Source organism: Ochlerotatus camptorhynchus, unplaced genomic scaffold (assembly GCF_037179485.1).
Source record: "Ochlerotatus camptorhynchus isolate MF236.1 unplaced genomic scaffold, CSIRO-AGI_Acam_v1.1 ptg000082l, whole genome shotgun sequence".
Classification (NCBI taxonomy): Eukaryota; Metazoa; Arthropoda; class Insecta; order Diptera; family Culicidae; genus Ochlerotatus; species Ochlerotatus camptorhynchus.
The window spans coordinates 2,406,385-2,413,336 of NW_027040572.1; positions in this window are offsets into that span (position 1 = coordinate 2,406,385).

The window sequence follows — 6,952 nt, forward strand, 5'->3', positions numbered from 1 at the left end:
TTCAAAACACGTCAGTTTCAATGCACGGCCTACCTCGATCCCCTGATTCCATTAACTACTGCATTAATTGCATAAATTACACAGTGTAGAACATTAACTATTTTTTAAGTCCACGTTAAGTACGAAAAGTCAACTGTAATCTTTTCGTAATTAAAGTACATTAATTAAATTTTCAATACTTTTAATTACATTGAGTACGGATAGTTAATTTTAATTACCGTATTACTTCAAAACGCATTAATTACTTTAAGTACTTTTGATTGCATTTTAACTTCAACGCACCGGTTCTTTGTATTACATGCCCCTCGGCTAAAACCTTTAGAATTGTTGAAAATTTAGTTCGGAATTCTCTCGCTAGGTTCTTATAAATATCGTGTAAATACTGGGTCGTGTAAATACATCTCGTTGCTGTTTCTATATTGTTGTTCAGAAGGCTAAGGTCTTAACAATACAGTGGGGGAAATTCGTTTAAACGCAATGTCATTTTTGCGTTTATTTTCAACACAAAAGATCGAGACAAAAAATCAAATATAGTTTGTCATAGCCCATCAGAAGTCTCGTATTTGAGAACACAATTTGAAAGGAAGTTCATTGTGGTCTCTGAAAAAATCCAATAAAGGTGATTTTAGAGGGGAAATTCGTTTAAACGCACACTAACGTAAAGCCGCATTGAGCGTACCTATGCTCCTGTTATCTTGCGCATCTGTCATATTTACACTGTATAGCCCTCGTTCGCCATTAACACGAGTTTAAATTTGCGTTGCGCGGTAGTTGTTGCTTGTTTTCGGCAAAATGGGTAAAGGAAAGTATTTAAGCCAGTCGGAGCAAATACTGGTTCGAGAACTCAAAAGTCGCGGTGAGAGCAATCGCAAAATTGCACGTGGGATCCACAGATCGGAAGCAGCAATCAGGAACCTGCTGAAAAAAGGCAAGACGTATGGCGTAAAAAAGAAAACAAAGGGAAATTCGAAGATCACCAACCGTGTCCGAAACCAAATCATACAAATGGGAGACTCTGGAAACTTCTCTGCTGCGCAAATCAAGCAAGAAATGGGGCTTTCCATTTCTAAGAGGCGTGTACGGCAGATTCTACATGGAAGTGGCCACTTAAAGTACACCAAAAAAGCAAAAAAACCCAATCTTCAACCGGCCCACATTAGCGCCAGATTGAATTTCGCTAAAAAATACATGTCTTGGACTACGGAATGGGACAATGTTATTTTTTCTGACGAGAAGAAATTCAATTTGGACGGCCCAGACTGCACCGCATATTATTGGCACGATTTGAGGAAATCTCCGCAGGTTAAGTTGAGCAGGAACTTTGGAGGTGGTACTCTAATGTGTTGGGCCGCTTTTTCGATCCATGGAAAGACCCCTATTGCCACCATTTCAACCAGGATGAATTCGGGAAAGTACTTGGAGCTTCTGGAAGATGTTTTGATCCCGTTTACTGAAGACGTTATGCCGGAAAATTTCGTATTTCAACAGGATAATGCAGCAATTCATGTCAGCAAGCAATCTTTGAAATGGTTTTCTGAACGAGACATCAGTCTTTTGGATTGGCCAGCTCGTAGTCCGGATCTAAATCCTATCGAGAACTTGTGGGGCATCCTGGCACGACAGGTTTACAAAGGCGGAAGGCAGTTTAAAACAGTTCGTGAACTTGAGTCAGCCGTAAGAGAAGCCTGGAGCTTGATACCTGATACAACTCTGCAGAAGCTGGTGAAATCAATGCCGAACAGAATTTTCGAAACTATTCAGAAAAACGGAAAGCAAACGAAGTATTAACTATTGTTTATTGTTGATTTTTTGAACTGTGAACTCGATTTGATTAATAAAACTAAAAGTGCGTTTAAACGAATTTCCCCCCCAAAATCACCTTTTTTGGGATTTTTTCAAAAGTCATTATGAACTTCCAATCAAATTGTGTTCTCAAATACGAGACTTCTGATGGGCTATGACAAACTATATTTGATTTTTTGTCTCGATCTTTTGTGTTGAAAATAAACGCAAAAATGACATTGCGTTTAAACGAATTTCCCCCACTGTATCGTTTTAACAATATTTCAACAATGTGTGACTTTTTATCAAATTTAACGGTATGGAAAAGTAAATATTTTTTTAAGTCACCTATAGCATAATCATTCCATTTATTCGTTCAAAAATAGAGGTAAAGCGTGAACAGTAAAGGGTGTCCACGATGAAATTGCCACACACAAAATTGATTCGCAAAATTCGAGTTTTCATCCGATTGCCATCAAATTTTCAGGGATTGAGAAATAACTATTAAACTTCATTTTACCATTTTACTCGTATTTTATTTACAGTCCATACGCAAATGCCCGCACCTTGGCCTTAACCCCGGCCATAAGATTCTGCACAACCTGTGAATCAACCGTTTTTTGCATGTAAACCCATACTTTCTTCAGTTCCTCGACTGTCTTCACTACCTTAGGTCGTTTAAGAAGGTGCTGCTTCATAATCGCCCAGTACTTCTCGATGGGGCGGAGCTCCGGAGTGTTGGGAGGGTTGAACATTTTCGGCACGAAATTGACCTTATTGTCCGCATACCACTTCAGCACGTCCTTGGAGTAGTGGCATGAGGCCAAATCCGGCCAGAAGATTGTTGGGACCTTGTGGGCCTTCAGGAGAGGAAGCAGCCGCTTCTGGAGGCACTCTTTTATGTACACCTGTCCGTTCATCGTGTCCTGGGTCACGAAAGGTGCACTCCGCTTCCCGCACGTGCAGATGGCTTGCCAAACCAGGAATTTCTTCGCAAATTTGGACATCTTCTGAGTGCGGACATGCTCCGGAACGCTGAACTTATCCTTGGCCGTGAAAAACAGGTTACCGGGGATCTGTTTGAAGTCGGCCTTCACATATGTTTCGTCGTCCATGATGCAGCATTCAACTTTCGTCAGCATGTTGAGGTACAACTTCCTGGCACGAGTTTTGGCGGACTTGTTCTGCTTCTCGTCGCGATTAGGGGCCTTTTGTACCTTGAACGTTCGAAGCCCAGCCTTAGTTTTGGCCTTCTGGACAAAACTTCGGCTTAGGTGCAGCTTCTTAGTTACATCCCTAACGGAGGCGTTCGGATTTCGGTTGAAGGCCCCAACTACGCGGTTGTGATTTTTGGTGTTGTACGGAATACTTTTTCCTTCACTTCTGGGCTTCCGATCGGTGGTCAACCGTTCCTCGAACCGCTTAATCACTCGCGACACCGTGGAATTCGCGATTCCCAACGTTTTAGCGATGGAACGATGCGAGAGATCCTTGTTCTCGTGATGAATGCGCAAGATTGACTTGCAGGATGTAAATAATGCACTATGAACTAAATCCACCCAAATTTTCATTAAATTCTACCCAACGGTTAAAAAGTTCGAGCAATTTCATAGTGTGGCAATTTCATCGTGGACACCCTTTACTTGTTTTAAAAAAATAGTATTTGAAAAACATAAATTGTTAAAAAACTATCAATAGGGTTGGCAAGGAAGTGAACGTCATCGGCAAACTGCAAGATCTCATCTCGCAGCTGCCTGTCCCTTATGTGATAGTGGGCGATCTGAATGCGCATCACCCCTCCTGGGGATCACATAAGACGGACGTTCGTGGCGAGAGGTTGTATCAGCTACTGGACACGTTGGGTTGTTCAGTGCTGAACGATGGCAGACCGACTCGGTTCGATCCCACCACCGGGGTAGAGTCCGTGATTGATCTGGCTATAGCCTCTTGGGATGTAGCCAGCCAGTTTATCTGGCGGGTTGACGATGACTTACATGGAAGTGATCATTTTCCTATCTCATTGTCACAGGCTGTAGACCTCCCGTCTACTGTGACAAGGCTGAGATGGAACCTTGAGAGGGCAGATTGGGACAGCTTTGGCAAAGAAGTCTGTCGCCAACTGCCTGGTGATGACAGGATACTGAGACCAGGCGACTGGACCCAAATCTTGAGTAAGGCCGCTCATCGTCACATCCCAAAGGCTGGAGGGAGAGGAGGTATGAAAACTGTCCCTTGGTGGGGGACAGAAGTTCATACAGCGATTAAGGCTAGACGTAAATGTCTAAGGGCGCTGCGTAGGTTGCAGCTTGATGATCCTTCTAGGGCCGATAGATTGAGGGAGTTTCAGCTTGCTCGATCTAAATCTAGAAGCGTAATCAAAGCTGCAAAGCGGGATACATGGTCTGCTTTCACCGCAGACATATCGGAAACCACTAGCTCTGGTGAGCTATGGCGAAAGGTAAAGTCTGTCGGTGGTAAGAACAGACATGTTGAGAGGGTTATAAAGTTGGATGGCGATTACACGAAAGACCCAGGACTTATCAGTGAGGCCTTTGCTGATCAATTTGCCAAGGTGTCGGCAAACAGCAATCACAGTGATGAGTTCCTGCGTGTAAAGTCATTGGCTGAGGGGGAGTACCGCTACTCCCGTGACAGGCAGTGTAGTCTAGTAAAAGACGACAACAGGGTATTCGTGCTTGAAGAGCTCAACTGGGCCCTGCGCCGCGGCCTTGGTAAGGCTGCGGGCCCTGACGACATCGGGTATCCCCTGCTTAGGAGATTACCCCTTGCCGGCCGATTGGCTCTTCTTGCTACTATGAACGAAGTCTGGCTTTCTGGCCAGATACCGGACGAGTGGAAAGAAGGGTTGGTTATTCCTATTCCCAAACCTGGGAAGGATAAAACCCTAACAGAGGGTTATCGATCGATAACCCTGCTGAGCTGCATGGGAAAAACACTCGAGCGGATGGTTAACCGTCGTCTGTCAACCGAGCTGGAGAGGCAAGGACGGATCCACCCACGGCAACACGCATTTCGATGCGGCTATGGGTCGGAGACGTTCTTCTCTGAGCTCGATCATTTATTGGACAAGGCCTCGTCGGAAGATTTGCATGTAGATGTAGTCTCCCTCGATTTGTCCAAGGCATATGATATGACATGGAAGCTTCCTATCTTGACTTCCCTCAAGAGCTGGGACTTCCAAGGATGTATGTTTAACTACGTAGAAAACTTTCTACAGAACCGTAGGTTCCGAGTATTGAACGCTGGCGCAACCTCTACCTCGAGGTTGCTGGAGAATGGCATCCCGCAAGGGTCTGTCCTTTCGGTTACACTGTTTCTCATTGCGATGAACTCAGTGTTTGAACGCATTCCCAAGGAAGTATACATCATTGTATACGCCGATGATATTACCCTTATCGTGTTTGGTAAATACGGTAGGGTGGTTAGGCACAAGATGCAGGATGCAGTTCAGTCTGTCGTTGACTGGGCAGATGGTGTTGGGTTTGTGATTTCCCCCGAGAAGTCCAAACTGCTGCACGTCTGCTTTGGGCATCATCACAGACCGAACCTGCCTTATGTTAGTATCGGTGAGCATGCGGTCAAGGCCGTACGCGAGATGAAACTGCTTGGTGTGACTATTGATAACAAACTCCGATTTGTTAAGCACGCCAAGTTGGTGAAGGATAACGTCAACAACAAGTTGAATATCCTTCGGACCCTAAATGGTCGCTTCTCTGAAGCCTCTCGTAGTACATTGACCAAGGTTGCTAGGGCTCTGGTTGTCCCTAGCATCCTTTACGGGGCGGAACTGTGGAGCAGGGGTGGTGTCTCCCTGCTCAAGATTCTGGAACCTCAGTACAATGAGGCGTACAGAATCTGTAGCGGAGCGCTGAGGTCTTCACCAATAGCTTCCCTGTTGGTGGAGAATGGAAAGGTTCCTTTGGTGAATGTTGTCACCGAAGACCTGGCCACCAAGGCGCTAAGACTCCTAGAAAGGGATCCCATTCTCAATGACAGGCCCACGGTTGCAAGGGCGAGAGAATGGTGGAGCGACTTGACGGGAGTAGATTTTCCCACGTTAGCCCAGCAAGCTAGGCTGTGGCAACGGGCATGGGATGCTACTGCCCCGAAAGTTGATTGGAGGGTTAAAGCTATGTGCGGGGCGGGGGCTAGCTCTAGTGTGGCGAAAGCTGCATTTAGAGAGGTCGCTGCCTCATACGAGGGAAGGCTCAAGCTATTTACGGACGGTTCATTAATCGAAGAGGAGGTTGGTTATGGGGTGTCTGGGGAGGACATAAGCCGCTGCGGCCGGTTACCCGGTCTCTGTGGTATCTTCTCAGCTGAGGCCTATGCTCTCCTGCAAGCTTGTAGGCTAGCAAATGGGTCTCAGGCTGTTGTATTCTCTGACTCTGCGAGTTGTCTCTCTGCCCTTGAGCATGGGCAGGTTGGACACCCGTGGCTGTTAGAGGTGCAACGGTACGCTAACATAACCTTTGCATGGGTACCTGGACACGCAGGTATACCAGAGAATGAGGCTGCTGATAAACTAGCTAACCAGGGTCGTCTTGCTCAACTAGAGGCCACTCCGTGAAGCAGACCTCGCGATACGCATGGAATGTGTCTTGGCATAACAACCGTGATGCATTCCTGCGTCGTATCAAGAACACTACACAAGAGTGGAAGGATGCACCTAATTCTCGAGATCAGAAAGTTCTGACTCGGCTGAGGATTGGTCATACACGGCTCACTCATGGACCTCGATTTAGCGGCAGTGTGGCCTACTGCCAGGGATGCGGCGCGGTATTAGATGTGAATCATCTATTGGTGGAGTGCCCGGCGAGAGCACAATTAAGGGAAGATATGGGTGTCGTTGGTTCAATCCATGAGGTATTGTTCAACGACAGGAGTACAGAGCAAACTGTACTCAACTTCCTGAGGGCGTTAGACTTATACGATATGATATAAGCATGAGTAAGTTGAAGTGGCATTAGAAAGAAAATGACTGGTAGTCATGCCACTTCATTCGACAAGAGGCAGTCCTAAAGGTCCCAAAGACCAAGGTACACGAGGGAGGACGACCGACCTAAACGGGGGACACACAATGATGAAACAGCTGCAGTTTAAAACCCGTCTCGAATGAACTAAATTCTCCTCTTGTAGGGGAACAGTT